This window comes from Triturus cristatus, chromosome 2_2, assembly GCF_964204655.1.
Source record: "Triturus cristatus chromosome 2_2, aTriCri1.1, whole genome shotgun sequence".
Taxonomy (NCBI): Eukaryota; Metazoa; Chordata; class Amphibia; order Caudata; family Salamandridae; genus Triturus; species Triturus cristatus.
The window spans coordinates 53,534,134-53,561,634 of NC_140582.1; positions in this window are offsets into that span (position 1 = coordinate 53,534,134).

Consider the following 27,501-nt stretch of genomic DNA (forward strand, 5'->3'; position numbering starts at 1 on the left):
AGGTCCAGCCCCCAAATGCAACCACATTATCCCAAAAAACATGAAGCTAAATGTCCAGTTAGACAAATTCTAACACAACTTAAATATCAAGGCAAAATTGAGCCTTGCATTTCACTGATGAATAATCCTTTGTTTCGGGTAGTGAAACCGGACTGTTCATACCTCTCAGTCTTAGACTACAAACAAATAAACAGTCTTACTCTCACTTATGCAGTGCAAAACTCGCACAGTGCAGTACTAATGAGCAAAATTGGGCCTGATTCTCAAAGGTAAACGTAGATTTTTGGTCTAAACTTGGACCAAATGTCTAAGTTTACGACTTTGCAAATTCAGGAAGGGCTTTTATAAGTACTATCTTAATGTCCGCAAAGTCATAAACTTGGACATTTGTTTTAAGTTTAGATCAAAAGTTTAAGTTTACCTTTCTGGATCAGGCCCATTGAGCACAAAAAGTACAAAACACCATTAAACATATCAAATGGCTTTTGCTGCCAAAACATAGCACCTGAAAACCAGTATTTGACCATATTTACCTCCCTCAGGTAATAAAAACAATTTTGCTGATTACCACAAGGATATGAGAATGAATCAGTGACTGAATATTGGAAGCACAAATATCGTAGGAACAGAATATCATGTCACCAATATCTAGGACACGAATATCCAGATTGTAAGTGCAAATAGGTACGTATAAATTTACTATTCATTAACTCCAGATCTACACACATTGAAGATATATATATATGTTGTCAAGGTACATATATCTAGAGTTATGTGCATTAAAACTTTACTTACCCATGGAAAATGACCTACATGATATTCTTGTCTTTGATATTTTTGACACAATAGTCTGCCTCACGATATTTGCGTTTCTGATATTTTGTCCCGGTGCCATAAGAATAGCCCAGAGAACAGGGCCGGACTGGGAACCGAACCGGCCCTGACAAAGTGCTCGGACGGCACCTCCCCCCCCCGGAGTTTGGGGGTGCGGCTGAGCTCTTTACCAGGGCCGGTTTTGGGACGATTTTGTTACTGGGTCAATTTTACAGCAATGCTGCAAAAATGGCCCTGTAATAAAAACGGCCCCCAGGGGCCCAAAACTGGCCCCCACCCATGCGGCGCACCAGGGAATTGCCCGGTGCCTGCTACGGCCATTCCGGCCCTGCCAGAGAAGATGATAAACTGCAGGAGGAGCTGTCGTCCCCCAAGTAAGTGGCAATTTCATTTAGGCTATGGTTAGTACAGCTCAAAGTCCTGCATCGAATATACTTAGCAAGCACTGCTTTAGTCAAGATGGGATAGAAGGAGGATCCCAGGTGTAGCAGCAGAAGATGCTGACAAGAGGGAACCTTTATCGAAAATTAATTGGATTTTATATATATATATATATATATATATATATTACCTACTGGCGGTCGCCAGTAGGTAGTTATAGTTAGGACCACGTTTCCATAGGAAAACCTCAACATTCTATTTTGAATAACTTTGGCGCCGGTCGACGAATCCTCGCGAATTTCTCAAAATAGGTGGGGCGCTACGCTCCGCTCCTACCCTGAAAGTCTCGGGGGGATCCGTCAAGCGGGGGCTGAGATAAAAGGGGGGTCCCAAAACGCGTTTTTCCCATGCATTTTTCCATAGGACCTTTAGAACGACCTACAGCCCGAACGGCTGAACAGAATTACTAGAAATTTGGCAGAGAGGTAGTCCCTAGGTCAAGGAAGTGCCTTTTGTAGGTTTGGTGTAAATCTGTTCAGTAGATTCTGAGAAAATAGCCTTTAAATCAATATATATATCTGAGCCAGCTTACGGTACGCTTACCGTACGCTTACGGTAAGCGTACGGTGGCGTGCGCGAGCGCGATTCTGATTGGCTCTTAGATCTTAGTAAACATTCGAATCGGCCGAAACCAGGAAGCGGCGGCCGCCATTTTGTGTATTTCACTCTGAAAAAAAAGAGTGAAAACAAAGAAAGGGGGCAATGAGGAGAGTTACAGACCCCCTAACAATTGTAAGGGGGTCAAAGAAGGACAGAAAAGTACAAAAAAAACATTTATTGATTTTAAAAAAAATCACGGGGTACGCGTACGGTAAGCTCACGGTAAGCGTACGGTAAAAAAAATAAAAATAAATAAATGAAAATCAGATTTAAGAGTTTAGAAATTAGGGAGCTCTAAAAAGAGCTGTTGTGTTTATGGAGTCATTTTTTTAGTGGTACTTACAAGTAAGTACCGATGCAGAGTCTAAGGTTCAAGAGGAAGACTCTGTTCCCTTCATCATTGAAGTGCACACCATCTCCTCTATAAATGTCTTGCATGTCATAACGCAAGTTGTTGTGGTAAATGGCACCCATACCATAGTCACGGAGGAAAGCAGAAACAGATTTGTTGACGTGCTTTCTTGCTTTGTCAATCTGTGGACAGAAATGATTGGACCAGTTCCATTTTTGCCTTTGGCATATGTTGGAAAACACAAAGGCAGTTTTAGGGAAAAGTGTAAACAGTTGTGCAAAGGTGTCCTTCATAAGCATTTCCAGACCTACCCCAGTCAAAGTGCCTAGGTCATTGCCACCACAGTGCACTATTATGAGGTCAGGGTGTTGGATTTGCATGAAGGATTTCACCAATGGCATCAATTGGTGCCACTTTAACCCTCTCTGACCAATCCATTTAATGTCTACATTTGGCAAAGCAAGGTCTCTCACCATACCTGTTTTCTCTGCAAACTTTTCACTCCAGAAGACATAGCTGTGCCCTACAATCCACACTGTGAACATCTTCAAAGGAGAACTGGATGCACTCAGGAGGTGTCTTTCAGTAGAATGGCAATATGAAAAGAAAGACAGTTTGGAAATGGAGGCATACATATTTTTTTCAAAACAAAAAGAACTGATTGGCTGTTTCATACCATTCTAGAAAAAAAACTAGGCTGTATGTGTAAATTAATAGAAGCATGTTTTGTATTGGTACAGAAAAATGTGTAACCAAAGAACAGTACTATGGATTTGCAGTTAGGATTGAAAAGTCAAGCACTCTTGCTCTGTGGAATTGAAACATTGTGTGTCGAACTTCTGACCTAACTGCACACAGCAGTGTTCCATGAGCTGTTGCTATGGTAGCAGGCAGAAGTCAAGTTGGGGGAAGGGTACTAGGCAGAAGTCAAGTTGGGGGCAGGGTACTTTTGGAAAAGGGTTGGTTTTCAACCAATAGAAATGTGTCATTACATTTGAAAAAAAGGGGGAAGCACTGAGATTTGAAACTTACATGTATATGTGTGGAAAAATAGAGGGAAAGTTTGCCATTATCTGGTTCTGCTGAGAGGAGAGAGGTGTACAGAACAGAGATCCTGGCTCTGATAATCTGCTGTTTGAGTGACACATTTCTTTCACAACTAACTAAATTTAAAGGTGAGTTTACAGTTTGAGAGGGGATGTATGTGGTAACTTAAGAAATGAATAATAGAAATGGGAATTGTTTTTGTTGTAGTTACACATGGTGGATTCATAATGTGTCAGTCTGTAAAAGAGATTTTCACTTGGCCCGAAAAAAAAAGAGCAGTAAGTGTGCTTTCAAATTGGCAAAGAAATTTCGTTTTGGGACTAATGTGAAAACATGACTCTGTGTCCATAGAAGAATTATAGGCAGAAATTTATTGCGTCTTGCTCTGGTGATTTCACAGTTGCAGTAGATGGAAAAGAGGAGCGAATTTTTGGGGGAAGAAGCAGAGGGTTAGCACACACCCATGTGCTTGCCATGTATAGTCATGCACAGTAATTAGAAGCGAGTGGGGTTTTCAGGTTTAAGTCTGTAATGCAAATACATTCAGCATCACTAAGGCTGGTTGCCCCTGCTGGAGTGTAGGCAGTCACAGAGAATACACACGGTGGTGGTCTGAAAAAAAAACAGCTTGGACATGTGCATTTAAATAAATTTAAAAAAAAGGTTTCAGAATGTGTCAGTCTGTAAAAGTGATTTCAAAGTGTAAAAAGAGATTTTTACTTGGCCCAAAAAAAAAAGAGCAGTAAGTGTGCTTTCAAATTGGCAAAGAAATTTCGTTTTGGCACTAATGTGAAAACATGACTCTGTGTCCATAGAAGAATTATAGGCAGAAATTTATTGCGTCTTGCTCTGGTGATTTCACAGTTGCAGTAGATGGAAAAGAGGAGCGAATTTTTGGGGGAAGAAGCAGAGGCTTAGCACACACCCATGTGCTTGCCATGTATAGTCATGCACAGTAATTAGAAGCGAGTGGGGTTTTCAGGTTTAAGTCTGTAATGCAAATACATTCAGCATCACTAAGGCTGGTTGCTCCTGCTGGAGTGTAGGCAGTCACAGAGAATACACACGGTGGTGGTCTGAAAAAAAAACAGCTTGGACATGTGCATTTAAATAAATTTAAAAAAAAGGTTTCAGAATGTGTCAGTCTGTAAAAGTGATTTCAAAGTGTAAAAAGAGATTTTCACTTGGCCCAAAAAAAAAAGAGCAGTAAGTGTGCTTTCAAATTGGCAAAGAAATTTCGTTTTGGCACTTATGTGAAAACATGACTCTGTGTGCATAGAAGAATTATAGGCAGAAATTTATTGCGTCTTGCTCTGGTGATTTCACAGTTGCAGTAGATGGAAAAGAGGAGCGAATTTTTGGGGGAAGAAGCAGAGGCTTAGCACACACCCATGTGCTTGCCATGTATAGTCATGCACAGTAATTAGAAGCGAGTGGGGTTTTCAGGTTTAAGTCTGTAATGCAAATACATTCAGCATCACTAAGGCTGGTTGCCCCTGCTGGAGTGTAGGCAGTCACAGAGAATACACACGGTGGTGGTCTGAAAAAAAAACAGCTTGGACATGTGCATTTAAATAAATTTAAAAAAAAGGTTTCAGAATGTGTCAGTCTGTAAAAGTGATTTCAAAGTGTAAAAAGAGATTTTCACTTGGCCCAAAAAAAAAAGAGCAGTAAGTGTGCTTTCAAATTGGCAAAGAAATTTCGTTTTGGCACTTATGTGAAAACATGACTCTGTGTGCATAGAAGAATTATAGGCAGAAATGTATTGCGTCTTGCTCTGGTGATTTCACAGTTGCAGTAGATGGAAAAGAGGAGCGAATTTTTGGGGGAAGAAGCAGAGGCTTAGCACACACCCATGTGCTTGCCATGTATAGTCATGCACAGTAATTAGAAGCGAGTGGGGTTTTCAGGTTTAAGTCTGTAATGCAAATACATTCAGCATCACTAAGGCTGGTTGCCCCTGCTGGAGTGTAGGCAGTCACAGAGAATACACACGGTGGTGGTCTGAAAAAAAAACAGCTTGGACATGTGCATTTAAATAAATTTAAAAAAAAGGTTTCAGAATGTGTCAGTCTGTAAAAGTGATTTCAAAGTGTAAAAAGAGATTTTCACTTGGCCCAAAAAAAAAAGAGCAGTAAGTGTGCTTTCAAATTGGCAAAGAAATTTCGTTTTGGCACTAATGTGAAAACATGACTCTGTGTGCATAGAAGAATTATAGGCAGAAATTTATTGCGTCTTGCTCTGGTGATTTCACAGTTGCAGTAGATGGAAAAGAGGAGCGATTTTTTGGGGGAAGAAGCAGAGGCTTAGCACACACCCATGTGCTTGCCATGTATAGTCATGCACAGTAATTAGAAGCGAGTGGGGTTTTCAGGTTTAAGTCTGTAATGCAAATACATTCAGCATCACTAAGGCTGGTTGCCCCTGCTGGAGTGTAGGCAGTCACAGAGAATACACACGGTGGTGGTCTGAAAAAAAAACAGCTTGGACATGTGCATTTAAATAAATTTAAAAAAAAGGTTTCAGAATGTGTCAGTCTGTAAAAGTGATTTCAAAGTGTAAAAAGAGATTTTCACTTGGCCCAAAAAAAAAAGAGCAGTAAGTGTGCTTTCAAATTGGCAAAGAAATTTCATTTTGGCAATAAAGTGAAAACATGACTCTGTGTGCATAGAAGAATTATAGGCAGAAATTTATTGCGTCTTGCTCTGGTGATTTCACAGTTGCAGTAGATGGAAAAGAGGAGCGAATTTTTGGGGGAAGAAGCAGAGGCTTAGCACACACCCATGTGCTTGCCATGTATAGTCATGCACAGTAATTAGAAGCGAGTGGGGTTTTCAGGTTTAAGTCTGTAATGCAAATACATTCAGCATCACTAAGGCTGGTTGCCCCTGCTGGAGTGTAGGCAGTCACAGAGAATACACACGGTGGTGGTCTGAAAAAAAAACAGCTTGGACATGTGCATTTAAATAAATTTAAAAAAAGGTTTCAGAATGTGTCAGTCTGTAAAAGTGATTTCAAAGTGTAAAAAGAGATTTTCACTTGGCCCGAAAAAAAAAGAGCAGTAAGTGTGCTTTCAAATTGGCAAAGAAATTTCGTTTTGGCACTAATGTGAAAACATGACTCTGTGTGCATAGAAGAATTATAGGCAGAAATTTATTGCGTCTTGCTCTGGTGATTTCACAGTTGCAGTAGATGGAAAAGAGGAGCGAATTTTTGGGGGAAGAAGCAGAGGCTTAGCACACACCCATGTGCTTGCCATGTATAGTCATGCACAGTAATTAGAAGCGAGTGGGGTTTTCAGGTTTAAGTCTGTAATGCAAATACATTCAGCATCACTAAGGCTGGTTGCCCCTGCTGGAGTGTAGGCAGTCACAGAGAATACACACGGTGGTGGTCTGAAAAAAAAACAGCTTGGACATGTGCATTTAAATAAATTTAAAAAAAAGGTTTCAGAATGTGTCAGTCTGTAAAAGTGATTTCAAAGTGTAAAAAGAGATTTTCACTTGGCCCAAAAAAAAAAGAGCAGTAAGTGTGCTTTCAAATTGGCAAAGAAATTTCGTTTTGGCACTAATGTGAAAACATGACTCTGTGTGCATAGAAGAATTATAGGCAGAAATTTATTGCGTCTTGCTCTGGTGATTTCACAGTTGCAGTAGATGGAAAAGAGGAGCGAATTTTTGGGGGAAGAAGCAGAGGCTTAGCACACACCCATGTGCTTGCCATGTATAGTCATGCACAGTAATTAGAAGCGAGTGGGGTTTTCAGGTTTAAGTCTGTAATGCAAATACATTCAGCATCACTAAGGCTGGTTGCCCCTGCTGGAGTGTAGGCAGTCACAGAGAATACACACGGTGGTGGTCTGAAAAAAAAACAGCTTGGACATGTGCATTTAAATAAATTTAAAAAAAAGGTTTCAGAATGTGTCAGTCTGTAAAAGTGATTTCAAAGTGTAAAAAGAGATTTTTACTTGGCCCAAAAAAAAAAGAGCAGTAAGTGTGCTTTCAAATTGGCAAAGAAATTTCGTTTTGGCACTAATGTGAAAACATGACTCTGTGTCCATAGAAGAATTATAGGCAGAAATTTATTGCGTCTTGCTCTGGTGATTTCACAGTTGCAGTAGATGGAAAAGAGGAGCGAATTTTTGGGGGAAGAAGCAGAGGCTTAGCACACACCCATGTGCTTGCCATGTATAGTCATGCACAGTATTTAGAAGCCAGTGGGGTTTTCAGGTTTAAGTCTGTAATGCAAATACATTCAGCATCACTAAGGCTGGTTGCCCTTGGTGGAGTGTAGGCAGTCACAGAGAATGCACATGGTGGTGGTCTGAAAAAACAGCTTGGACATGTGCATTTAAATAAAAGAAAAAAAAGTGGTTTCATAATGTGTCAGTCTGTAAAAGTGATTTCAAATTGTAAAAAGAGATTTTCACTTGGCCCGAAAAAAAAAAGAGCAGTAAGTGTGCTTTCAAATTGGCAAAGAAATTTCGTTTTAGGACTAATGTGAAAACATGACTCTGTGTGCATAGAGGAATTATAGGCAGAGATTTATTGCGTCTTGCTCTGGTGATTTCACAGTTGCATTAGATGGAAAGGGGGAGCGAATTTTTTGGGGAAGAAGCAGAGGCTTAGCACACACCCATGTGCTTGCCATGTATAGTCATGCACAGTATTTAGAAGCCAGTGAGGTTTTCAGGTTTAAGTCTGTAATGCAAATACATTCAGCATCACTAAGGCTGGTTGCCCTTGCTGGAGTGTAGGCAGACACAGAGAATACACATTTCTGTAATGATAAGTTTAAGTGAGAAGAGATTCTGGGCTTTTTTAATACAATCTTTGAGATTGTTATTTTTTTTTGCCCGCTGTAAATGATGAATGCAATTTATAGTGAAATGCAATATATTCTGAAAACAGCAAAAATAAGGCAAAAATATTTTTGGGAAAAAAATGTAAATATGTATACTGTATTATAAATTGTTAAAAAAATATTAATACTTTTTTCTTTTTTTTCAGATCGATATAGAACATTTTCGAAAACTACAACCATTTTTAAAACTATTTTTTAAAAAAACAAATGAATAAATATTTTTTTGAGTGAGTATGGTAAGTCAATAATAATAATTGTAGTCTCTCAAGGACAATGTAATGTGATAAATGATTTTTAGTGTTTTTTTAAAAAAATAAAAAAAGGTACGCTTACCGTACGCGTACGGTAAAAAAAAAAAAAAAGTTTTTTAAAAAAAATGTAAAAAAAAGATGAAAGATAAGGTTGGCTCTTAAAAGAACCGTTGTGTTCATGCAGGGACAGAGGAAAGGAACCATGGGAAAATCATTCAAAGCTACAAATGTGCTGATCTATTTTGTTATTCACTAGGGAAACACTGGTCTCCCTATAACAAATTAGAGCTTTACAAAATGTGCAATGAATATCAACCTTCCGAAATCGAGGGTTCATTTCCAGAGGGCCAGCAAAAGGAGATTCTCCCCCCACAGATGAAGGGCTCACCTGAGCTGCAGAAGAAGGAGTAAGCTCTGCAGGTGATGGTCCAGGCTGAGCTGCTGTGGATGTACTGGCTCGTCTTTCTGAAGAGTTACCTCCAAAAAGTTGAGCATGTGTCCTTTTGTGTACATCCTTGAGGTGCCTCATCATGGTGTGATTCCCAAAGGAATACTTCCTGTCAGGATTACCTCTAGAAAGTACACGCTGACACAGCTTGCAAGTAACTAAGGGTGCATTCACCTTTTGCTGGCCTTCTGGAAAAGTAAAATAATCCCAAACATAAGAAGGTTTTACTTTCCTCGCTCTCTGCCTCAAGACAGTGCTGCTGGTGCTAGCCTCACTCTCAGAAGAGCTCTGCTGTTCTGCCATCGTATCCCAAAGACAAACCAGCTCCTTCTCCCAAGGGATCACAAGCAGAAATGAGGGGAATGGGTGTGGTGTAGGAGAGTTCTAGAACTGAAAGTAGTTTCAACCAATCAAAAGTTGTGTTTCAAGATCACATGACCTACCGTATGCTTACGGTACGCTTACGGTACGCTTACGGCAAAAAGTACGCGTGCGCGTAAAAAAGACACGCGCTTGCGCGCATGCGCATAACAGTCATTTCCCGGCACTTCCGCGTAACGTGCGCGTGTTGCGTAAGCGCGCACGCGTCCCACGCGCAGTACGCGCGCTACGCAAAGTACGCAACTATACGCAAGCAGCGTAGATAGATTACGGACGGTGCGTAAACCGTACGCTTACCGTGAGCTTACGGTACGCGTACTATAAAAAAAAAAAAAAAAAAAAAAAAAAAAAATCTGGAAATAAATGTCACTTGTTTATTTTAAAAAATTTATATAAAATAAATATTTAATGATTTTAAAAAATTAAGCATAGTCTTTATAAAAGGTAAAAAATTAAATTAAAAATATGTTTGAAAAAAATGAAGAAAAAAAACAAAAAATAGCATTTAAAAAACCTTGCAAATTCACTGAAAAAAACATGGGTTTCACACACGTTATAGTTAGGAATTAGCATTTAAAAAACCTTAGAAATTCACTGAAAAAACCATAGGTTTCACACACGTTATAGTTAGGAATTAGCATTTAAAAAACCTTAGAAATTCAGTGAAAAAACCATAGGTTTCACACACGTTATAGTTAGGAATTAGCATTTAAAAAACCTTAGAAATTCAGTGAAAAAACCATAGGTTTCACACATGTTATAGTTAGCTGGACATTTTACTCGTAAAAAACCAATGAAATTGCCCCGTTATAGTTAGTTCAGCTAACTATAACTCGCGCGCCCGCAATGCACTGCTGATGACGTCACATATTACATCACTCATGACATGGTCAGTGACATCACTCATGACATCACTGATGACATCTCAAATGACATCACTGATGACATCACTGATGACATCATCCTTGTGATAGAGTGGCAGACCTCCTCTCACCTTAATATAAGCTTTGATACACACATTCAAAAATAGAGACTAAAAATTTCAAAACAATGGACATACCAATACCAGTTACAACAACCTCTTCAGTAATTCTAAGATCCACATACTCATCCACTCATTCACCAACAGTCCTATACAGTCACTCATACATGTACTCACTCATCATATGTACTCATACATCTATACATCCTGTTTCACAATGCCACTCATCCATAGAGTTACTCACACACATAGTCACTCATGCTAATAAAGAATAAAACATACATTTACTTGCATATACAGTAATACACACACCACCATACTTACTTCTACGGAAACTAACACATACTTAGTCTTTTAAACAATCACTTATAGAAACACATACTTATTCATACAGGAACTCTTTCAATCTCTCCCTCTCATATATACTCACATATATACACCAATACTCACATATACTAGTTTAAAACATATGTAGTTACTCCTGAAGACACTATTGAGACAGTCATTCACTCACTAACACACCCATACACACACTCATCCACCCATACAGTCCTGCACACATGCTGTCTTCAACACATACAAACAGTGAGTCACTCATTCATGCATCTATGCACTACGTAATACCCCCCACCGTACCATACAGACACTCAGACTGATACTCAAAAAAACAACTAATAACCTATATAGACACCCATGTAGCTACTCACCAACCCATGCAGCCACTTATACACAAAGTGAGAGATACACTTAATCAGTCAGTTACACAATCAATTTTTCAAAAACAAATCATCCATTTAGACACTTATATACCCATTTATTCTTCCATCGACCTTGAGATATACATATATAAAACATATGTAATTTTCAGAATAACACACATTCACTGGATGATGTCATCAGTGATGTCATCAGTGATGTCATTTGAGATGTCATCAGTGATGTCATGAGTGATGTCACTGACCATGTCATGAGTGATGTAATATGTGACGTCATCAGCAGTGCATTGCGGGCGCGCGAGTTATAGTTAGCTGAACTAACTATAACGGGGCAATTTCATTGGTTTTTTACGAGTAAAATGTCCAGCTAACTATAACATGTGTGAAACCTATGGTTTTTTCACTGAATTTCTAAGGTTTTTTAAATGCTAATTCCTAACTATAACGTGTGTGAAACCTATGGTTTTTTCACTGAATATATATATATATATATATATATATATATGCATCCGAAAACGGTTCAAAAGTCCCGGTAATCCTGGCGCTCATTAAAGGTGCGTCACCCTTGCGGTAGAACCAAACCGCTAAATATCAAATGCAATTTTCTCCATTTTGAAGAAAGAATAGGGTCGCACTCCAGCGGTATTTTTGTTGTTCAATGCTCCATTTATTATCAGTTCATTTCGGTCCATAAATCCAAAGCAAACCAACCAACGCATTTCGTTAACTTCTGTTAACTTGGTCACGGTTGTTACCATTAAACAAAAAACGATTACATTTAAACAAGTATAACAACAGGAAATATCATGATTTCATTTCCTGTGGGTTCCGGGATTTACAATCCCAGACTTCTGGGAGATGTAGTCCCTTAATATATTGAAACTTAATTTATGAGTAGGCTTGCAAATAAGTAAACAAATGACCACATCTGACGATGACGATTTTAAACCTTGACCACATTGGAAACTCTGTCTATCATTTTGTGAGCAGAGCTCAATATTATTACGCTCATTGTGATGTCTCATTTTAAAACTGCTTCATTCAAATCATGCCCTCTAGTGGGCAGACCCACATATTTCATATTTAAGGGCCCTAATTGGCCTTTTCAATTGTTCATGGCAAAAGACAAATCACATGAGTTCAGTCCTTTAAACAAAAAGGTCAAAAATTTAAACCAAAAATTACATAGAGTCCATCCTTGTGGGTCCACATGATTATGAAATTCTTTCCTCATTAAAGATGTATATACAGTTCTTCCGATTGGTTCAGACCAAACGGTGTCATGCTCCTGAAATTTATGATGTGCCTTGATTCCTTCTGCCGCAGTAGTTTCTCCGGATTTTCTCCTCGTGCATTGATAGGGATCGTTTCTATTCCATAAAAACTTAGAGACTTCCAATTGCTGTTGTGGTGGGTTTCCATGTGTTCCGCCACTGCGTTATTTTTGTCCTTATTCTTAGTGGCCCGTGTGTGTTCCAAAATTCTTTTCTTCAGATCACATATGGTGCTTCCCAGGTATTTTAATTTGCAAGGGCATTCTATTATGTAGATTGCGTATTGACTTTTACTTGATATCAATTGTTTGATTTTCCAAACTTTATTGTTAGCCATTGTTATTTCGCTCGTTTGGTTTTGCAATTTGACACACCTTGCAGTTTTGGCATTTGATAAACCCTTTTGTTCTTAGCCAGGTCTCTTTTGCTTTACTTGATTTAAAGTGACTGTGCACCAATCGATCTTTTAGGTTTTTAGCTCTTCTGTATGTTATTGTTGGTTTAGATCCCATTACTTTTCCCATGGTACCATCTAGTTGTAATATTTTCCAATTCTTTTTGATAATGCCCACAATTTCCTTTGATTCCTGAGTATAATCCAATATCAATCTTATTGGTTCCTCAGAAGATTCTTGTTTTGTTATTGATGGTGATAAACATTCCTCCCGAGATTTTTGGTTGGCTTTATTCCAACAAGATTTAACCGTATGTTTGTTATACTTCCTTTTTATGAACCTTTTTATTGCTCAACGAAGGGGAAGAAGAACCAAGTACCTCGAGCGAAAGGATTGGTACGAAGACCCGAAGTATGAGGCAGAGGAAGGAGCAATAAACAACGAACTTCAAGTAGTCAATTTATCCAAGCGGGAATTATCGGTACCTTAAATCTCGCTTCTAAAAAGAGGAATACATTTCTGTCCAGTACAAAAAATGGATCTTGCACAAACAAGAGTAGATCTCTACTTATAGATACGCAAGATTAAATTGGCAAAATACTTTTTGGAGAATCCGAAAAAATCCAAGACCATCAGTAAACTGGAATCTCCCACATCTACTTTATTGGCAAAGCAATCCAATGACTATCTGACATTATTAAATCTAAATGCAGAGGAAGGGGAAGAGATACCCCTGGAAACAGCAATTCCCCAACTAGGGGCAGGTCTCAGTAAAAAACGATCAAAATCCAAGTTCTACCCCCAGCTACCCCCTGGAAACAAAATTGATGTCTTTCAAGAGGCCATCATTCATGATCTCTACAAAATCACGAAACCTCAATATAGAGACAACTTACCAAGCCTGGAAAGGGAAGCCTTGAAAAAATTGGCAGACGACAAGGAAATAGAAATCAAAATGGCAGACAAAGGGGGCAATGTAGTAATATGGGACCGAATCCTATACACTTCAGAGGCATTGCGGCAATTACAAAATGACATGTATTATGAAAAATTACATACAGACCCCACAAAGACTTTCAAGTTGGAAATGGAGAAAAAATTAAAATTTTGGACCACCAAAAATCTGATAGATGAAGAAGAGCGGAAGTACTTATCAGTGGACCTTCCAAAAATGGCGACTATGTATTTTCTCCCGAAAATACACAAAAATCAGAAAGAACCTCCAGGAAGACCCATATTATCTGCTAAAGGCTCACTATTTGAACCGATGGCCAACTATATTGATCATTTTCTTATCCCACATGTAGCAGAATTACAGTCATATATCAGAGATACAACTGACCTCCTTAAATCTCTACAAGATGTGGTATGGCAAGCAAATTTCTCTTTAATAACAATGGACGTAATTGCCCTGTACACTAACATTGACAATGATTTAGGCCTAAACGCAATTCGTTATTTTTTGCAGGAAAGAAACATTCATTATAAAGATCACAATGAAATGCTACTGGACATGATCATCTCATGCCTCACTTGCAATATTTTCCTATTTGGAGATGACCTCTATCGACAGAAGAATGGGGCGGCTATGGGCTTTTCATTTAGCCCAAGCTACGCCTGCTTGGTAATGGGTTGGTGGGAGCGGGAGGTGGCCTGGAACAGCAAATTTGAAAAATATAACCATAAAATAATTAAATGGACACGTTTTATAGATGACTTTTTAATCATCTGGAATGGAAATGAGGAGGAATTCCAGGATTATTTTGAGATCCTCAACAACAGCGTAACTAACTTGAAGTTTACATATGAAATAAGCAAGGCAAAGGTTACTTTCCTGGACGCTGAAATATAATTGCCTGGAGTCCACCTTATATCGGAAAAGCACAGCAACGAATGCCACCCTCGAAGCAACAAGTTTCCACCAGCCCTCTCTAATATCAAGCATACCCTATGGGGAATATCTCCGTCTTCGAAGGATATGCAGTGAGGATGAGGAATGGAGAAAACAAAGTGCAGGAGCAATAAAAAGGTTCATAAAAAGGAAGTAAAACAAACATACAGTTAAATCTTGTTGGAATAAAGCCAACCAAAAATCTTGGGAGGAATGTTTATCACCATCAATAACAAAACAAGAATCTTCTGAGGAACCAATAAGATTGATATTGGATTATACTCAGGAATCAAAGGAAATTGTGGGCATTATCAAAAAGAATTGGAAAATATTACAACTAGATGGTACCATGGGAAAAGTAATGGGATCTAAACCAACAATAACATACAGAAGAGCTAAAACCTAAAAGATCGATTGGTGCACAGTCACTTTAAATCAAGTAAAGCAAAAGAGACCTGGCTAAGAACAAAAGGGTTTATCAAATGCCAAAACTGCAAGGTGTGTCAAATCGCAAAACCAACAAGTGAAATAACAATGGCTAACAATAAAGTTTGGAAAATCAAACAATTGATATCATGTAAAAGTCAATACGCAATCTACATAATAGAATGCCCTTGCAAATTAAAATACGTGGGAAGCACCATATGTGATCTGAAGAAAAGAATTTTGGAACACACACGGGCCACTAAGAATAAGGACAAAAATAACGCAGTGGCAAAACACATGGAAACCCACCACAACAGCAATTGGAAGTCTCTAAGTTTTTATGGAATAGAAACGATCCCTATCAATGCACTAGGAGAAAATCGGGAGAAACTACTGCGGCAGAAGGAATCAAGGCACATCATAAATTTCAGGAGCATGACACCGTTTGGTCTGAACCAGTCGGAAGAACTGTATATACATCTTTAATGAGGAAAGAATTTCATAATCATGTGGAACCACAAGGATGGACTCTATGTAATTTTTGGTTTAAATTTTTGACCTTTTTGTTTAAAGGACTGAACTCATGTGATTTGTCTCTTGCCATGAACAATTGAAAAGGCCAATTAGGGCCCTTAAATATGAAATATGTGGATCTGCCCACTAGAGGGCATGATTTGAATGAAGCAGTTTTAAAATGAGACATCACAATGAGCGTAATAATATTGAGCTCTGCTCACAAAATGATAAACAGAGTTTCCAATGTGGTCAAGGTTTAAAATCGTCATCGTCAGATGTGGTCATTTGTTTACTTATTTGCAAGCCTACTCATAAATTAAGTTTCAATATATTAAGGGACTACATCTCCCAGAAGTCTGGGATTGTAAATCCCGGAACCCACAGGAAATGAAGTCATGATATTTCCTGTTGTTATACTTGTTTAAATGTAATCGTTTTTTTTTAATGGTAACAACCGTGACCAAGTTAACAGAAGTTAACGAAACGTGTTGGTTGGTTTGCGTTGGATTTATGGACCGAAATGAACTGATAATAAATGGAGCATTGAACAACAAAAATACCGCTGGAGTGCGACCCTATTCTTTCTTCAAATTGGAGAAAATTGCTTTTGATATTTAGCAGTTTGGTTCTACCGCAAGGGTGACGCACCTTTAATGAGCGCCAGGATTACCGGGACTTTTGAACCGTTTTCGGATGCATTTAAAACTGGTATGGGGCTCGCCGATTATTGAAAGACTGTTGGTGGTATAATCAGCGCTTTTTCAAGTGAAAACACGGCGCTCGGAGCCAAAGCTTGAGGTAAGAGACGGCTTTGTGATGCTTGTAACGCTGTAAACTACAATTACTGAATTACCCCTAGTGAACACAGGGAATTATCGGCTACGAAGTGGGATTGAAGCACGAAGTTAGTGTGTGATTGCCAGCAATACATTTTCAATGGAAAAGGCTGACTGAAATTTAAACACTACTAAATCTTTGTTGCGAAACCCCAACAGCGATCCTCGCCTTAAGAGTAATAGTTAAGACGGGGTCATTGTAAAGGACACATGTGTGTGCACTATAATTATCATCAAAACAGCAGGTCCACATACAATGCAAAATGGAAAAACGAGAGGCCAAAAGACTGGAACAGCTAACGACCATGTTCGAAAAAGGAAATTTACAGAAAGAATCACAAAAAATAAATACATCAGAAAAAATGGATACCAAGAGCAAAATACGCCTGTGGGAAAGGTTAAGTAAAAAAGAAATCAATAAATCTTGGGAATTAATAACTCTTCAGAAATACTTGGAAGTGGGAAGAATCCCTAGAGGACTAAGAATTATGCTGATGCCTAATCACCAAGATTCGGCCAATGACCTCTTACAAGAGTGGGGAGAACACACTTTAAATTCATCCCTTGGATTAATCAAAATTTTGGTGAAACATATTGAAATTGCCTTAAACAAAATTAAGGAACAATTACAAGAAACAGAAAAAGAGTTGGAAAATCTGAAACTAAATGCGGAAATGCAAAAATGCAAAGATGACCTAGAATGTCAAATTAACAAACATGAAGATGTGGTTCGTCAGAGAAAACACAATAAATTTGTTCGAGACACAAATGACTACGCTGATCGAAGAATATTTACTTTCGCACGGAAATTTGACCCATTCAAACAACAGGGAATGGGCGGCACCTTTGCAGGAACATCTAGCAGTTTTTCCTCCCTAACCTCCACGGAACTGAGTACGGAAGAATCAGAAATAACAACAGATGGTGCAAGGTCAACTTCTTTAGGGGACATGCGCCTTGTCCTCCAACAACGCCAATGGGAACAAAATCAAATGACGCAAAGACAAACAAGAGGAAGGGGAAGAGGGAAAACCTGGTACCAAAGAAAACGCAACGAAGGGGAAGAAGAACCAAGTACCTCGAGCGAAAGGATTGGTACGAAGACCCGAAGTATGAGGCAGAGGAAGGAGCAATAAACAACGAACTTCAAGTAGTGAATTTATCCAAGCGGGAATTATCGGTACCTGAAATCTCGCTTCTAAAAAGAGGAATACATTTCTGTCCAGTACAAAAAATGGATCTTGCACAAACAAGAGTAGATCTCTACTTATATATACGCAAGTATAAATTGGCAAAATACTTTTTGGAGAATCCGAAAAAATCCAAGACCATCAGTAAACTGGAATCCCCCACATCTACTTTATTGGCAAAGGAATCCAATGACTATCTGACATTATTAAATCTAAATGCAGAGGAAGGGGAAGAGATACCCCTGGAAACAGCAATTCCACAACTAGGGGCAGGTCTCAGTAAAAAATGATCAAAATCCAAGTTCTACCCCCAGCTACCCCCTGGAAACAAAATTGATGTCTTTCAAGAGGCCATCATTCATGATCTCTACAAAATCACGAAACCTCAATAGAGACAACTTAACAAGCCTGGAAAGGGAAGCCTTGAAAAAATTGGCAGACGACAAGGAAATAGAAATCAAAATGGCAGACAAAGGGGGCAATGTAGTAATATGGGACCGAATCCTATACACTTCAGAGGCATTGCGGCAATTACAAAATGACATGTATTATGAAAAATTACATACAGACCCCACAATGACTTTCAAGTTGGAAATGGAGAAAAAATTAAAATTTTGGACCACCAAAAATCTGATAGATGAAGAAGAGCGGAAGTACTTATCAGTGGACTTTCCAAAAATGGCGACTATGTATTTTCTCCCAAAAAATACACAAAAATCAGAAAGAACCTCCAGGAAGACCCATTTTATCTGCTAAAGGCTCACTATTTGAACCGATGGCCAACTATATTGATCATTTTCTTATCCCACATGTAGCAGAATTACAGTCATATATCAGAGATACAACTGACCTCCTTAAATCTCTACAAGATGTGGTATGGCAAGCAAATTACTCTTTAATAACAATGGACGTAATTGCCCTGTACACTAACATTGACAATGGTTTAGGCCTAAACGCAATTCGTTATTTTTTGCAGGAAAGAAACATTCATTATAAAGATCACAATGAAATGCTACTGGACATGATCATCTCATGCCTCACTTGCAATATTTTCTTATTTGGAGATGACCTCTATCGACAGAAGAATGGGGCGGCTATGGGCTTTTCATTTAGCCCAAGCTACGCCTGCTTGGTAATGGGTTGGTGGGAGCGGGAGGTGGCCTGAAACAGCAAATTTGAAAAATATACCCAGAAAATAATTAAATGGACACGTTTTATAGATGCCTTGTTAATCATCTGGAATGGAAATGAGGAGGAATTCCAGGATTATTTTGAGATCCTCAACAACAGCGTAACTAACTTGAAGTTTACATATGAAATAAGTAAGGAAAAGGTTACTTTCCTGGACGCTGAAATATATGTGAAAAATAATTGCCTGGAGTCCACCTTATATCGGAAAAGCACAGCAACGAATGCCACCCTTGTAGCAACAAGTTTCCACCAGCCCTCTCTAATATCAAGCATACCCTATGGGGAATTTCTCCGTCTTCGAAGGATATGCAGTGAGGATGAGGAATGGAGAAAACAAAGTGCAGGAGCAATAAAAAGGTTCATAAAAAGGAAGTATAACAAACATACGGTTAAATCTTGTTGGAATAAAGCCAACCAAAAATCTCGGGAGGAATGTTTATCACCATCAATAACAAAACAAGAATCTTCTGAGGAACCAATAAGATTGATATTGGATTATACTCAGGAGTCAAAGGAAATTGTGGGCATTTTCAAAAAGAATTGGAAAATATTACAACTAGATGGTACCATGGGAAAAGTAATGGGATCTAAACCAACAATACCATACAGAAGAGCTCAAAACCTAAAAGATCGATTGGTGCACAGTCACTTTAAATCAAGTAAAGCAAAAGAGACCTGGCTAAGAACAAAATAGTTTATCAAATGCCAAAACTGCAAGGTGTGTCAAATCGCAAAACCAACGAGTGAAATAACAATGGCTTACAATAAAGTTTGGGAAATCAAACAATTGATATAATGTAAAAGTCAATATGCAATCTACATAATAGAATGCCCTTGCAAATTAAAATAGGTGGGAAGCACCATATGTGATCTGAAGAAAAGAATTTTGGAACATACACGGGCCACTAAGAATAAGGACAAAAATAACGCAGTGGCGAAACACATGGAAACCCACCACAACAGCAATTAGAAGTCTCTAAGTTTTTATGGAATAGAAACGATCCCTATCAATGCACGAGGAGGAAATCGGGAGAAACTACTGCGGCAGAAGGAATCAAGGCACATCATAAATTTCAGGAGCATGACACCGTTTGGTCTGAACCAGTCGGAAGAACTGTATATACATCTTTAATGAGGAAAGAATTTCATAATCATGTGGAAGCACAAGGATGGACTCTATGTAAATTTTGGTTGAAATTTTTGACCTTTTTGTTTAAAGGACTGAACTCATGTGATTTGTCTCTTGCCATGAACAATTGAAAAGGCCAATTAGGGCCCTTAAATATGAAATATGTGGGTCTGCCCACTAGAGGGCATGATTTGAATGAAGCAGTTTTAAAATGAGACATCACAATGAGCGTAATAATATTGAGCTCTGCTCACAAAATGATAAACAGAGTTTCCAATGTGGTCAAGGTTTAAAATCGTCATCGTCAGATGTGGTCATTTGTTTACTTATCTGCAAGCCTACTCATAAATTAAGTTTCAATGTATTAAGGGACTACATCTCCCAGAAGTCTGGGATTGTAAATCCCGGAACCCACAGGAAATGAAGTTGTGATATTTCCTGTTGTTATACTTGTTTAAATGTAATCGTTTTTTTTAAATGGTAACAACCGTGACCAAGTTAACAGAAGTTAACGAAACGCGTTGGTTGGTTTGCGTTGGATTTATTGACCGAAATGAACTGATAATAAATGGAGCATTGAACAACAAAAATACCGCTGGAGTGCGACCCTATTCTTTCTTCAAATTGGAGAAAATTGCGTTTGATATTTATCGGTTTGGTTCTACCGCAAGGGTGACGCACCTTTAATGAGCGCCAGGATTACCGGGACTTTTGAACGGTTTTCGGATGCATTTAAAACTGGTATGGTGCTCGCCGATTATTGAAAGACTGTTGGTGGTATAATCAGCGCTTTTTCAAGTGAAAACACGCCGCTCGGAGCCAAAGCTTGAGGTAAGAGACGGCTTTGTGATGCTTGTTACGCTGTAAACTACAATTATTGAATTACCCCTAGTGAACACAGGGAATTATCGGCTATGAAGTGGGATTGAAGCACAAAGTTAGTGTGTGATTGCCAGCAATACATTTTCAATGGAAAAGGCTGACTGAAATTTAAACACTACTAAATCTTTGTTGCGAAACCCCAACAGCGATCCTCGCCTTAAGAGTAAAAGTTAAGACGGGGTCATTGTAAAGGACACACGTGTGTGCACTATAATTGTCATCAAAACAGCAGGTCCACATACAATGCAAAATGGAAAAACGAGAGGCCAAAAGACTGGAACAGCTAACGACCATGTTCGAAAAAGGAAATTTACAGAAAGAATCATAAAAAATAAATACATCAGAAAAAATGGATACCAAGAGCAAAATACGCCTGTGGGCAAGGTTAAGTAAAAAAGAAATCAATAAATCTTGGGAATTAATAACTCTTCAGAAATACTTGGAAGTGGGAAGAGTCCCTAGAGGACAAAGAATTATGCTAATGCCTAATCACCAAGATTCGTCCAATGACCTCTTACAAGAGTGGGGAGAACACACTTTAAATTCATCCCTTGGATCAATCAAAATTTTGGTGAAACATATTGAAATTGCCTTAAACAAAATTAAGGAACAATTACAAGAAACAGAAAAAGAGTTGGAAAATCTGAATCTAAATGCGGAAATGCAAAAATTTAAAGATGACCTAGAATGTCAAATTCACAAACATGAAGATGTGGTTCGTCAGAGAAAACACAATAAATTTGTTCGAGACACAAATGACTACGCTGAAGGAAGAATATTTACTTTTGCACGGAAATTTGACCCAATCAAACAACAGGGAATGGGCGGCACCTTTGCAGGAACATCTAGTAGTTTTTCCTCCCTAACCTCCACGGAACTGAGTAAGGAAGAATCAGAAATAACAACAGATGGTGCAAGGTCAACTTTTTTAGGGGACATGCGCCTTGTCCTCCAACAATGCCAATGGGAACAAAATCAAATGACGCAAAGACAAACAAGGGGAAGGGGAAGAGGGAAAACCTGGTACCAAAGAAAATGCAACGAAGGGGAAGAAGAACCAAGTACCTCGAGCGAAAGGATTGGTACGAAGACCCGAAGTATGAGGCAGAGGAAGGAGCAATAAACAACGAACTTCAAGTAGTCAATTTATCCAAGCGGGAATTATCGGTACCTGAAATCTCGCTTCTAAAAAGAGGAATAAATTTCTGTCCAGTACAAAAAATGGATCTTGCACAAACAAGAGTAGATCTCTACTTATATATACGCAAGATTAAATTGGCAAAATACTTTTTGGAGAATCCGAAAAAATCCAAGACCATCAGTAATATGGAATCTCCCACATCTACTTTATTGGCAAAGGAATCCAATGACTATCTGACATTATTAAATCTAATTGCAGAGGAAGGGGAACAGATACCCCTGGAAACAGCAATTCCACAACTAGGGGCAGGTCTCAGTAAAAAACGATCAAAATCCAAGTTCTACCCCCAGCTACCCCCTGGAAACAAAATTGATGTCTTTCAAGAGGCCATCATTCATGATCTCTACAAAATCACGAAACCTCAATATAGAGACAACTTAATAAGCCTGGAAAGGGAAGCCTTGAAAAAATTGGCAGACGACAAGGAAATAGAAATCAAAATGGCAGACAAAGGGGGCAATGTAGTAATATGGGACCGAATCCTATACACTTCAGAGGCATTGCGGCAATTACAAAAGGACATGTATTATGAAAAATTACATACAGACCCCACAATGACTTTCAAGTTGGAAATGGAGAAAAAATTAAAACATTTTGGACCACCAAAAATCTGATAGATGAAGAAGAGTGGAAGTACTTATCAGTGGACTTTCCAAAAATGGCGACTATGTATTTTCTCCCGAAAATACACAAAAATCAGAAAGAACCTCCAGGAAGACCCATTTTATCTGCTAAAGGCTCACTATTTGAACCGATGGCCAACTATATTGATCATTTTCTTATCCCACATGTAGCAGAATTACAGTCATATATCAGAGATACAACTGACCTCCTTAAATCTCTACAAGATGTGGTATGGCAAGCAAATTTCTCTTTAATAACATTGGACGTAATTGCCCTGTACACTAACATTGACAATGATTTAGGCCTAAACGCAATTCGTTATTTTTTGCAGGAAAGAAACATTCATTATAAAGATCACAATGAAATGCTACTGGACATGATCATCTCATGCCTCACTTGCAATATTTTCTTATTTGGAGATGACCTCTATCGACAGAAGAATGGGGCGGCTATGGGCTTTTCATTTAGCCCAAGCTACGCCTGCTTGGTAATGGGTTGGTGGGAGCGGGAGGCGGCCTGGAACAGCAAATTTGAAAAATACACCCAGAAAATAATTAAATGGACACGTTTTATAGATGACTTGTTAATCATCTGGAATGGAAATGAGGAGGAATTCCAGGATTATTTTGAGATCCTCAACAACAGCGTAACTAACTTGAAGTTTACATATGAAATAAGCAAGGAAAAGGATACTTTCCTGGACGCTGAAATATATGTGAAAAATAATTGCCTGGAGTCCACCTTATATCGGAAAAGCACAGCAACAAATGCCACCCTAGAAGCAACAAGTTTCCACCAGCCCTCTCTAATATCAAGCATACCTTATGGGGAATTTCTCCGTCTTCGAAGGATATGCAGTGAGGATGAGGAATGGAGAAAACAAAGTGCAGGAGCAATAAAAAGGTTCATAAAAAAGAAGTATAACAAACATACGGTTAAATCTTGTTGGAATAAAGCCAACCAAAAATCTCGGGAGGAATGTTTATCACCAGCAATAAAACAAGAATATTCTGAGGAACCAATAAGATTGATATTGGCCTATACTCAGGAATCAAAGGAAATTGTGGGCATTATCAAAAAGAATTGGAAAATATTACAACTAGATGGTACCATGGGAAAAGTAATGGGATCTAAACCAACAATAACATACAGAAGAGCTAAAAACCTAAAAGATCGATTGGTGCACAGTCACTTTAAATCAAGTAAAGCAAAAGAGACCTGGCTAAGAACAAAAGGGTTTATCAAATGCCAAAACTGCAAGGTGTGTCAAATCGCAAAACCAACAAGCGAAATAACAATGGCTAAAAATAAAGTTTGGAAAATCAAACAATTGATATCATGTAAAAGTAAATACGCAATCTACATAATAGAATGCCCTTGCAAATTAAAATACGTGGGAAGCACCATATGTGATCTGAAGAAAAGAACTTTGGAACACACACGGGCCACTAAGAATAAGGACAAAAATAACGCAGTGGCGAAACACATGGAAACCCACCAGCAATTGGAAGTCTCTAAGTTTTTATGGAATAGAAACGATCCCTATCAATGCACTAGGAGGAAATCGGGAGAAACTACTGCGGCAGAAGGAATCAAGGCACATCATAAATTTCAGGAGCATGACACTGTTTGGTCTGAACCAGTCGGAAGAACTGTATAAACATCTTTAATGAGGAAAGAATTTCATAATCATGTGGAAGCACAAGGATGGACTCTATGTAATTTTTGGTGTAAATTTTTGACCTTTTTGTTTAAAGGACTGAACTCATGTGATTTGTCTCTTGCCATGAACAATTGAAAAGGCCAATTAGGGCCCTTAAATATGAAATATGTGGGTCTGCCCACTAGAGGCCATGATTTGAATGAAGCAGTTTTAAAATGAGACATCACAATGAGCGTAATAATATTGAGCTCTGCTCACAAAATGATAGACAGAGTTTCCAATGTGGTCAAGGTTTAAAATCGTCATCGTCAGATGTGGTCATTTGTTTACTCATTTGCAAGCCTACTCATAAATTAATATTCAATATATTAAGGGACTACATCTCCCAGAAGACTGGGATTGTAAATCCCGGAACCCACAGGAAATGAAGTCATGATATTTCCTGTTGTTATACTTGTTTAAATGTAATCGTTTTTTTTTAATAGTAACAACCGTGACCAAGTTAACAGAAGTTAACGAAACGCGTTGGTTGGTTTGCATTGGATTTATGGACCGAAATGAACTGATAATAAATGGAGCATTGAACAACAAAAATACCGCTGGAGTGCGACCCTATTCTTTCTTCAAATTGGAGAAAATTGCGTTTGATATATATATATATATAAATATGTATATATAGATATATATATTTTTTTTGATCTAACAAACGCCGAAGCTTCTCAAGATGCACTCGACAGTGCGTCTGCCATTCGGCATTAGGGTTCAGCCCACCCCAGCCATCCAAGTTTGTTATATTGCCTGACGCGTTTCTGTGGCCAACATACGACTTCATCAGAGGCATTTCTCCTGTACGCATTGGAGCGCTCTTTATACTGCATGCTGATTGGTTGAAAAAACCCTCATAGGTTCAACTGCTTATTTGATTTCTTCATAAAGCATACTGGGATGTGTAGTCACATGGAGCTTTCATTGAACACCTATAGTAGGTTTCAATGTGTACAGATTTCAGAGACTGGGGCAGGCTGAACCATGATGCCGAATGGCAGACACACTGTTGAGTGCATCTTGCTACCTACCCTGGGATCGCGGTGGTGACTCTCCTCCTTGTTTGTGGTGTTGTGCCTGGCTCCCTGCTCGTCCGGTCTCCCGCCGCCGTTTCGACATCCATAGCGGCCACGGAACGGAGACCGGACTACATCCCCCAGAGATCCTAGCGGCCGGAAGCCGCCGCCGACGCCGTTCTGCGTGCCAGGAGGCGCATAAGAGCTTGGATCGACTTCGGCAGAGCGGGCTCCTGCTACCTACCCTGGGATCGCGGTGGTGACTCTCCTCCTTGTTTGTGGTGTTGTGCCTGGCTCCCTGCTCGTCCGGTCTCCCGCCGCCGTTTCGACATCCATAGCGGCCACGGAGCGGAGACCGGACTACATCCCCCAGAGATCCTAGCGGCCGGAAGCCGCCGCCGACGCCGTTCTGCGCGCCAGGAGGCGCATAAGAGCTTGGATCGACTCCCGCGTCGCGGGACGCGCACGGGCGGCGCCAGGAGAAGCCCGGGACAAGGGCGGGACCGTCTGTGGCCGTCCGGGGCCGACCAGGCCGGGCCGGGCAAATCCCCTTTTACACCGAGTACAAGTAGTAAGTCGCAGGAGGTTGTGTTATATGACTATTGACTTTTGTGTTACTCCGATATATTTTACATATTGGGTCCTCATCTGCACTGTGTTAAATGGCTCGGAGGGGGAAGTGTATTACGGCCCCTCCAACAGTGTCCGGGACCATAGACCAATTCATTACTCGAGCTGTCTCGGTACTCGAACATGAAATTGCTATCACCGAAAGACGCCTCTCTATAGATCCCTCGTTTGCTAGACGCTCCTCATTGGGCTCGTTAGCTCTTGTTAATTCACCAAATAAACGCAGAGAGCACGCACGGGGGGATGTACCTCCGCTTATGGAGTCTGAAATACTACATACTTTGTCATCACCCTCCGGGAGGTTATCAGAATCCCCAGTGATGACGGACATTGTACCAGGGGTGGAAGCTGTGGCCATATCTAAGTCTAATGTCACTCGCCCCGAGACTAGGGCTGGGGCCAGATCCTCTAGACCAGCGAACCAGAAAAGGAAAAGGGGTGGGGCCATGGATGGCGCTAGGTTGGCGAAAATATCTAAGTCATCCAAAAATACGGCACCCCCGATACTTCAAGCCCTACAGTTTATCCTATTATGACTGATGTTAGCACACACACTTGCTCCCTGCAAGATATTAATGACATGGTCTCCCAGTTAGAACACACTGTCCGCTCCTTAATCTTACCACTACTGGAAAGAATCAAAACGGTTGCAGAAAAAGTTGACAATTTGGAACAAACTATTCTAGACAATTTTTGTTCGTTAAAGAATGTTGTCAAGCTGTCTACTAGGGATATTGCCAAAATCAATTGCCCTTATGGCACAAATCCTATGTTCGTTGCATCGTCCCTAACTGACATACCCCCTGCCTCAACCAACATAGGTATTGGCCCAGGTATAGATTTACCTACGCCAGTGCCAAATATGCTTCAGCCACTAGGGCGGGAGGGAGTGCTAAATACCAACCAGTCACTGGGGCGGGAGGGTTGGCCAAGCGACGCACCCTTGGGCACCAACACCAAGAAATCAGTGGGTACGAGAATGGCTACTGATAAAGTCCCCCCAGGCAATGCTCCTAGGCCATCTTTAACCCAAATACACTTACCACCTGAATCCCTCCCCTATGTTGTGGTACTAACCGGTGTTCCCGAACTCCCCATCAATAAAACTGAATCCTTTCAGCAATTAAAAAATAAAGTGACCCACTGGCTTAATATGCATAGACCAATCCCTAATTACTTGAATGGGCGGATTCTATTTGTTAGAAGAGTACAATGGGTAGGCTCTCAACCCAAAAACATTCAGGGAGATTGCATTATTGTCAATTTTGAAGATCCACGCCTTCCAAGGTTCATCACTGACCATACACCCTACGGGCCTAGAACAGGGATAGAGGCCCATAACTTAAACTTTTTTTACACCCCAGGTTTCTGTTATTGACAATCCCACAGTATGATAACTGCCTCACATCCTAAGTTACCGAGGGCAAATGGCAGTATACTCTTGGCTGGTCATGTTGTCACCCCCCTGGATACGCCAGGGTCGCATATAATACCCAGGGCCCTACCGTCGCCCCCGCTTAGGTTGGGAGAGAGGGCAAACGTACCTAGCCAGATTATTGTGCATCATGCTACTTTGCCTAGTAACCATCTAGGCACTTTATTGTCTTGGAACGTAGCTGGCATCAAGACTAAAATTGACTCACCAGAATGGGTTAGTTTTGTTAATAATTACGACGT